We start from the raw sequence: 10,594 nt of genomic DNA on the forward strand, positions 1-10,594 counted from the left end.
CTTATATATCGGATTTCTGTCACTTTTATGATATGATTTTGTGTTTTATATATTAAGAATTATGGACCTGTACTGTTTATTTTTCGGTACATCCCGATGTATACGGATCAATGAAAAGCTCATATAACCTTTGAGAAGCACATATAACAATATAACTGACATAAAAAAATAGACTTTCTCCTTGTTTTTCAACCTGTATGTCGAAACTTACTGTTTCGCTTGGTACCGAAAATGTCAAACCTTCGAACGTTGTAGCATTTATTTCCATCGCCGTTATCAAGATGTTGGATGTTTCTATGGTTACAGACGATGAGCAGTTTGTATCTTCGGAAGAATTTCTGTATTCTACTTTCAAAACAAGTGTATCCACCGCGCCAATAAGTCTACGGGACGAAGAAAAGATGAGAAAATTAACATTTTGATGAACAGACCTCCCTGGTTTTATTTGTCCTAATTTATATTAATCCTTTGTACTACGTTGCTAAATATTCAAACGATTGTGAAAATTCAGATGATTCCGTGCAAAACCGACAATAACGATTAGCAAGAATCCAACATTGTACTGTATATGGTCTGCTTTGCCAGGCGAACGGATTTTAGGATGTAACCCTGCATTCCGTTCAGTAAGTGTCTATTGAAATTCTGCGTTCCAAAACAAATTAACTATAACCTGACCTGAATTCAAACTGATTCATACAAAAAGCGGTAAAAATTCATTTTATATCCCACCGATCCAGCTACTATGGTAATACACAAGCGTACAGTTCCGAAACTTACAAAACTTACACACAATGAGGCATACAAGGAGAAATAGCAGGGATTACACAAATAACTGCACGAGAAAGGGACTTTTAGGCATTCAGATTTGCAGCCAATGTCGTTAATATCAACCGAAAGACAAAAGCAACAAAGATAAAGTCGTCATATTAGTTCATCATTTACCTTGAAGAGGTATTTTCTTGATGTTGACTTGCTACCAACACTCCAAAGTCAACGCTCAGCAAATTATCCACACTAAGAAGTACATCTTCTGCCACTGTAACCTCCGTACTGTTTCCACTCTCCAGGACATTTTCAATGATGTCAACGGTCAGTGCCAGCTCAGTCTCGTCGAAAGTGTCTGATTCTGTTGTGAGGTTGACGAGCTCTCTGGAAACCATCCAAGCTTGTCCTAGTATACAGAGAAAGATATCGAATAAACCTTATTTTGCAATGTATCAAAAAAAAATCACAAAACAATACATTAGAATCTCTATATGGAATAACCTTTTCACTGGAACGTTCAACATGCCACTCCACATTAATGTCGATGATCATTATACAATGAACAACAGATACAAGATTTCGTTTCCCACCATGAAGTTCAATTAATATTACATTTATCGTAATTTTAAGCAATTCCTTAACGCTGCATTGTTACAAATGAAACATTCAATATGCATACAACCAGAGATGACCAAACAAAAAAGGTATAGAAAACTTTTGTCACCAGGCGTATGAAAAATATCTTATCACAAATAATTCGGCAAAATGATGACTTGCTTTTATTATAAAATAATAATTTACCAATATATACATGATGGGTCGTATCCTTTAATAACACTAGTATTACAAACATTTTGGTGTTCCCCTCGAACGGTAATATTCTGTCCTGGCCCTTACCTGGGGGTATGGTGAGATCAGCCAAATGACGGAGGCGCTCTTCTCGACTGGCATCGTTTCTTGACAAACAATCAGAGGTGTCGGGAGTCTCCCAAAAAGCTTTTAGTTCTACTTCTGGTGAACAATCAAGTGAACTGCAGGATAAAATTAAAGATAATGCTGAAAACCAGTTATTATTAAAATTATTTACATTAACATTGAGCATGGGCAAAGTGGCTTATAAATTACTTGCATAGTGCAATAATACAAGAATGGAGGAGCATCAGCTGCCATACCAATATGAGACGAGCATACAATCGATGACAGCTTGATCTGAACATAATAACCTAAAGCTGTCGATAAATTAATGTAACTGCAACAACTATTCGCGGTTTGAAATTTTGTGGAACCCATACCAATTTCTTCGCGCTACGTTGTTGCCGTAGGGACACGCCTCTGTGCTTGTATTATCTGAACCTGTGCAAGGCCAGAATACGATACCCTTCTCGTCTTCTGTCAATTCAGGCTGGCAGCTAATCTGATTCTTAGGCGGCTGATGGTCGCAGGTACATGGCGGAAGTCGAATATTCAGTGATGGGCATTCCATGTGGAGATAGTCTGAAAATGAAGATGTTACCGATTTCTTTGGAACAGTAAGGTGAAATTTCAGCACATTTCCGAGTTATACATTCAAATTTAAAGCTACACACTTGTGCCAATTTTATATTATGAACTGTGACTGATCAGTTGTGACATTTTCTGTTTGAAGTTACAGATTTTGCACGTGTATTTTGATAAATCTATCTAAGATACTTATACAAAGGGTATAGGCATTGCATATAGAAAGCCCTGTTTCTGACGATACCGTGTTTATCTTAGGTTTATCTAACAATGAACAACAAATGACAACACCATTAATCGATATTATTTATTCAAAATATCTATCTGACTTACAACACAAATCAAACGTTTCCTTTCATTGCTAAAATATAAATATAGAATCAATATGAAATACATCAATGATTTTAGGGTACAAGAAAAACGGTGAGTGACTATCCTGATTTCGAACTTACTTCTTCATCTTAATTTCTCAATAGTAATTAATCAGGTTGGTCAAAATCTCTCATTTTGCTAAGAAAAACATTTGATGGTGCCAACGATCGCGAAATCAGTGTCCTGTACAAGACGGAATAACTATTTTATAGTTATGATATGCCTCTACAATCTACATCGTGCTTAATTATTACGTCAGAAATGTAGAGTAGATATTTATAATTTTCATAAGAGATGTCAGCAAAGAAAACTCCATGACACGCTTCATCTTATTCTTGACAACGTTTTGAGGGAGGTAATAAAATCATTTAGCTACGAAAAGAGGCAAAATATTCATTTTCCGCCGAAATGTTTCTCTTGAATTTTCGGTCGTCTTAACATCTTCCATATATTTGACTGCGTTATTCAACGTTGATTGATAATATGCACTAAGAATTTTTAGAGGTTATTACCCAATATCGCCTGTTCCTGTGTCGTATCAGCATGAGTGTCATTTGTGCTGCGTCAGACACAAGACGAAGTCGAGTGTCTGACGCCGCACAAATGACACGAACAGGCAATATTGGGTAATAACCGATTTATCATATACCCATGGCCCATAATTTTAGGGAATTTTTACTAATAGAACGAAAAACCTTTAATTTTGAGGCTTTAATTTATTACGCCTTGCGCATAAATATCAGAATGTTTATGTGAACAGGCTTCATTCATAAAGTATACCACGAAGATGTCAACATCACGCGCGACATCGCTGCAAGTCGTCCATATCTCAATGAAACCCAAGAAGAAAGACACCGGGATACAAAAATCGTCATACAGAAGGAACATTTTAAGGTGCAATATGCTATTACAACTGTAACCGATCAAAAAACGGCTCAACTTTAAATGTATCCTGATTTCGATCGTCGTACGGCACGGAGCTCGAGCGGAGAGGGGACGCCATTTTGTTAGTTTACCTTTAGAGTTGCCATGTCAACAGTCGTCGCGCGCGCGACATCGCTGTCACGCCACGCGCTCACTACCTGTTCGGTGGAGACCGTGTGCACAGTGCCGGCGCCGTGCGAAACTGCAGAATGTTTGCTAGAACTTGACCAAAAAAATACCATGGGAAAACATTTCAAGACTCAACGTGATATTTCCGTATTTTGCAACCAGAAATACCCGTGTTCCTCGAAGCCCTTCAAGTTGTTACGTCGGCGACATCGCATCGCAGGCGGGGAGCGGCAGCCATTTTGTTGTTTACGTTGTTTACCAACAAACTGCTAATGTAGTTCGGGAAAACTCTAAAACTGATGACGTTCATCGTTCATATCTCAACGTTTATCGTGAAATATCACGGCTGATATTTTACGTTGAACGTCACTAGGATGTAGCAATATGGGCATGGGTATATGATAATAACTGAATATAGAACCGCCTTAGTATATCGCTGTGTACAATTTGTTTGTTGCTGCCTGTGATGATAGGCGCTGTCACGTGATAAATCTAGGTCTTAATAGATGGGGGCATTCATGAAAGTACTCACCTACTTGACAAATAAATGGCCTCCTGTCACTACAGCACGTATCATCAAGTTTATAGTCTTCTCTCTTCCTAAATAGTAAAATTAAAATAGAAGGTATGCGTGAAGTATTTTGGCAACAGTCCGTTATGATATTTTCAGTCGACAGGTTTTGTTAACTTGGTAGCAATAAACAGCCGTAATCATTCTGTGTTCCTTGTTGCATAATACTCTAGTTATGCAGTCGTCATAGCTATAATCAGTGTGGTACACTAACGCTATCAACTCCTCAATGCGGAGAACTTGATATGCTCTATTGAATTGCAAATTTGTATGCTGTACAAAACTGAATATGAGGAATTCGAAATGGCCACTTACCACAACTGACAACAAAATTTATCGCATGACGATCCACATCCATCCCCGTCAGGTTGTTTTGGAGCCCAGAGCTCACTGTCATTTGGGAACGCTGACCCGTTCACCCATGCAAAATGGTTATTCTCTTCATAGTCGCTGTGGTTACAACGACAGCCGGCCCAATAGCCGCTATCCGTTGCATCATGTAATGGGGGAACTTCCAAGCGATTCGCAATGATCACGCGGATGTCTTCAGAATATAAGGTCGCAAGGTGTGTCACAATTCCAGAGCTGGTGGAAAGGCCGTTGCAGTAGTCGTCCGCGTCATCCCATTTCATCGATTTAGTAATCGCTATGAACGTTGTATTGTCATTGACTTGTATACGCTCTGTGAAAAAATGATGAAAATACATCATGCTCAGATTCCCTTATATGAATCCATATTTGCTCTGGGAAAGACTGCATGAAAGCTGTTGAAATTTGTATGCCAATTAGGCCTTACTCCAACTAAATTCCTAATCTTGTTTTGCAAAACTGGGTTGCAAATTCGATATCATATATATATATATATATATATATATATATATATATATATATATATATATATATATATATATATAATAAATCGTCTACTTTTGATTTGAATATCCACAATGGAATGGAGTGAGCCATTGTACGTCGAAAGGTTCACAGAGGTCATTATGCACCTGGCATGCGAGTTTGGGAGAATGACCTATCCCAGACAAGTAGGACAAGGGCTCTGGTCAACTGCAGATCTGCATTTGAATAAGGGCTACAGAGTGGTATAATGCACCTGTGTAGAAGGAAACTGTTTTAGTCTGATTGGTTAGATAAAATGGTTTGCCTTACTGTATCTTGTTGGCTATTGGCTAGTGAGAAGGAATTCAATCTGTTGATGCATGTGATTGCCTCGTGGATGCATCAGGCTTTCAATACCATTTTCGTGTTTTCGACTGGTCAAGATGGACCTTGTCAACTTGTCTGATCTGATGACCCAAGAGACTACCTAGAGTTCCATGGACGGCCATGTAAAAACAACCAAAGTGGATTTTACACGGGCAAACTGCCCTATAAGAGCAGCCGCTACTACGGAGCGCATAAAATCCACGATGTGTACTTCAACTTATAAAAGAGTACTTGGCGATGATAACACCGGACGGGATTGTACTATCGATGACCCTTGCCAAGGGATAATCAAGTTCTCCTGCCAGAAAATATACGTCTTTACACAAAGCAAATGTGCAAGATGGCTTGGCCAGACTGCCAGCACACTGGATATTCTGGCAAGGTAATTCATTCTTTTACTAAAATATTTATACACAAAACGAATTTTGTAAAGTTATAAAACTAAGTTCATTGACCAAAACAATTTGTTGTGTGTGCGGCAGTATCACAGAATTTCTTTCGACTATTCCACAAACGTTACAAAAAGGCTGTACTTATTTCCATGATATTTGTGACATATGTCTTGTGTTTGATAATTTCAGGTGAATGCAGCAATATCTCTGTACCATCAGGGATTCGATGAGCAGCTTATCAAAGAACAAACAGGTCACAGATCAGATGACGGTTTACGCGCCTCAATGTATGTCTACTGCACAACAAAACATGTGTCGAATATACCACCTCCATCTAGTGTTAAATCAGAGGAATCTGTAAGTAAACCAGTTTCTCAAGTTACGACAAAACAATGTAACAAAACAGACAAGATTGGTCCAACCCAAGAAGACGCCGAATCTAAAGATGGACAGCCTTCATCAACAAATCATGTTGCTTACATTGAGCATGGTTCAAAGAAAGTTAAAATTGAATTATAAAATGTGATGCTATAACATATCAGTTGAAAAAATTGTCTTCATTTTGCTATTGAATGTGTATGAATGCTTTAGACATCTCGACTTGACCTATTGTTCTTTTGCAAATTTGTAATCAGTCATAGTTTTTTTCATATTTAAATAAGTAATCACTACACTTTTATTGATATGATAATTATTTTCTTTCATTAAAGTGTGGTGATTACTTATTTACATATGAATAAAAGTATGACTGATTACTTATTTTGCATAAGAACAATAGGTGTCAGTCGTGTTTTCAGGGATAAATGGATGGCAAGAACAATAGGTCACATGACCTGGAGTGGTATAAATATATATATATATATATATATATATATATATATATATATATATATATATATATATATATATATATATATATATAAACTAAATTGAAAAACACACAACTACATCTGGGTGTCTCTGCACAGAAAATTTTTGGGGCTTGAAAAAATGACCCATGTAGGAATTGAACCCACGTCCCCCGGATGCTCTACCAACAGAGCTAACGGATCAGTTCACGTTGGTTTGACGTGTGCCGTCCTGTTGGCCTTTTTCCTTCCCCGAATGAGACCTCAGATTTACACTGGTTATTCTCATAACACGTTTCTACTTACATATTTACAGTTCCTTAAAACAACTCTTTCGAGAGAATAATGCCATACTGGCCAGAGATCGCAAAGCAAAGACATACATTTGTTTTGGACTGAATTTCAATAGGGTGCATTTTTTTGAACCTGGAATGAGGAAAGAAAGGTCTGTTTTCCTTATTTCAAAATAATTCCAAAAGTCAAGAAGTCCATTACTCCGTGCTCTATATGTCAGGAGTCACTGGGATCTATAACGGAAAATCATCGACCTGCCTCGTCATGGACCTTAGATATTTAGTCCCCATGACAACAAAGGAGCATGTGCAATTATTCAGCACAGCCATCTCAGTGTAAATAGGAATAGATTGGCAAACGCAAGTCTTCACGTTAGCACTATGACTAAGCTATGTTACAACATATAACTTTAAGTTGCGCAACAAAATATTCTACTACAAGAGCAGAGCCTGACAATGCGTATATGTAAATAGTATGCAAATGGATCTCGACGGGAACACTGTGCCAGGATACAAGTGTCGTTGCAATCCCGAGTTATCGTCATTACGACTATGAGCAATTATATGTATCTTTTTATTTAATTATTGGATTCATTCATTTACCTTGGCAGTAGTCCCCATCAGCAACCGTCACAGGAACAGAGTTCAGAAGAAAAAGTACGAATAGGGAAGTCACTATTGGCATCGCCTTATCTGGTATGTCAGTCGGTAACTGGCGTTGCCTGTGGTTGAGGGGAAACAACAAAGTGAATAGTGTCCTGTGATACGAAAGGATAAGCCGAGCGTGACCTAAATTATTATTTATCAGTTAAAGAGCATGGTATAAGCACAGGTAAGGCACTGTTTTTGTCGAAACCCGTTTTCATTAAAACCAAGGCTAAGCACGGATCAACAGGAATGTCTCTGGTGTGATGTCTTCACTTTGTAACTGTGAGTTCGAATCCCATCGATAATTTACTGAATTTTAAATTTGTACATTGGGTAAATGGACAGAATTGCCCCCGAGGCTATCTTTCACTCAGTTAAGTCACGTATAAGTGCTAAATGAACTCTATAGCATGATGACGGGTCGCAGTCACAAAATTGTAACAACTTTAGCTTATTTTTGAACCACTGTTTTTAAGAGTGGGGATTAGTCCAAGCGGTTTTGACTGTGATGTCTTCTCAATGTCACTGGGTGTCGTAGGTTTTGCGTTCAAATCCCGCCGCTAATTCACTGAATTTACAAATCAGTAACAACGTCTTACATATTTACATTATTTGAGTGGCATAATACAAAGTAATGAGACAAGGAGCAGAGACAGTTTCAGAACCAGAAAATCTCTATTAACTATATATTGTGTATCAACAAACCATAAAACTTGAATAGTGACATGTGAATAGTGAGATGTAGCAATGTCACAAATATAATATGGTATTACTATAAGTATTAAAATCTTAACGTTTTTGAAATATCGCGTATGAATTTACATTTATGTGTCGCTGTTTCTGACATATATTCTGTTATTCAGAGGTAAATATAGAATAAATGCTGTTAACAGTTGATTTACACAAGACCATATATTCCCCTTATTATCACTGCCGATAAAAAATATGTAGAGAACGCGATGTTTTGGATAATATCCGGGCAACTCTGATTGCTAAGTTGACGGGAAACCCTTCATTAATACTTGAAATAGTGTTTCAACTCACTTTAAGCTACAAAGCCACTAAGTCTGACATCCGAAACAAAACACTTAGTATCATGCGCTTACCTATTTATGGTCCTTCGTATGGATGGAAAAACTTTCAGAGGCGTTATTTGGTCAATTAGGATTTCTGGCTAATGTTTTCCTTTGCGATACGCTATAGGTTCTCGATGACCTGTCGGCTCGGTTCGTTAGGCATCGGTATTAATTTTTAGGAGTCCTTCAGCAACCTGTCAAAGGTACTTCCACCTCCAATGAGTTCGGGAGTTTTGTTTCCGCTCAACGGATCACGAAACAAAATAAGGTCTGGTAGACTGCATTTGACATATAAGGATCATTCGTTGCCCGTGGTGACGTCATCAGAATAAATCAGTGAGATTTCAAAAACATGGGCACGTCAACATTTTTGTCGATCGGTGACCAACCACAACTAAAATGATACAGCATATTTTCTTTCCACTGCTGATCTCCTAAAACAAGACTAAGTATAGTTTTGCCTAGTGATACCAAGTAGTCAGTCGCAAGTGACTTTAAATGACAAACTTTACAGTTTGACGGAAACTTGGTCGAAAACCTAACCGAGTTTTTCATTTCAGTAACTTAGTTGAGAAGCAAAAATGCCATAATATCCACTTGCCACTAGTGTAAGTTGGCCTGCAACAGCTGTAGTAAGCAAGGCATGCACATTACACCCGTTGATCCAAAGACTAACAAATTGCAAGTTATGTCATACCCATCTCCATATCTGATAGTGATGCGACATATAGGAGAATGCTTGTCACAAGCTGCCTGAGTATAAGTCGAATATACAATAGTTTGACGTAAACCAGAAATTTCTTAAGAAGGTTGATATTGTTCACGGTTCATAGAGTGTTAAATACATAGCAACAGACTATCTACTCATATAGATCTGATATCCTACAGAAGGAACTGTCAGTGCAGTAAGCACTGTTAACATTAAAAACCAAAACTTGTTTAGACTTTCTAAAGATGTAAAGCTACTCTAAACAAGTTGCATATTACAATTCAAGGCCCTTGACTGTTACATCGTCGTTTGTCTAGCAAGTTGCACGGTGGGGATAATTGCAGGCAAAAGTTAGGAATGCTTACTTGCGACAGTTGACTGTTGACTGAGAAAAGACTCTCGATCATTAAGGTTGCGGCACTGATGCACTGTCGACGATAAGAGCTTCAAAATTAGCTGTAATTGGCATATTAAAGCTACATCAACGAATTTTGAGCCAGTGCCCCGGAGAAGATATAGGTTTACATCATCTGTAACAACGCCAACATTGTCTAGTAGAGACGTTGACATGGCAAAGACGTACCTATGTGAAATACAGGGGTTTCGGTATCAAAAAGTTTTTGTAAGAAATTATAGAAAAAAAAACAGCTGTGAAGGATATCAGAAGAATTTTTTTGTGATTTCAAGAAAGATATACCTTCAAATATGGCAGGGCCTATTGAAGTACTGAATGTCCAAGTATTGCAAAGCAGATGATAAACGTTACACCTTACACAACTGCGGAGGGTAAAATTTATGAAAATTTGGAATTCCTCATTTTTATTTGTCCTTATTCTTACCGACCGGCAAGTTGGTCATTTTAAACAGATTTAATGTATTTATTTCTGTGAAACATCCAAAAAATACTGTTCTTAACATTATACTGTCACTGAGACATTAAAACAAGGCTTGCCAGATAATTGTGCCAATATAATGATTACCTTCGGCAATGTTTGATGACGAATTGTCGCATACTTGGACGAATGTTTGACTCAATGATATTAAATCAATAGGGGTATCAAAGTTGCCTTTAAATTTATATAATAGACGTGGAAAGTTTGTTGATTGAAATATTGTTAGCTATAAGATTCAACATTGCACTTTTATCAA

This window comes from Ptychodera flava, chromosome 10 (assembly GCF_041260155.1).
Source record: "Ptychodera flava strain L36383 chromosome 10, AS_Pfla_20210202, whole genome shotgun sequence".
Lineage (NCBI taxonomy): Eukaryota > Metazoa > Hemichordata > Enteropneusta > Ptychoderidae > Ptychodera > Ptychodera flava.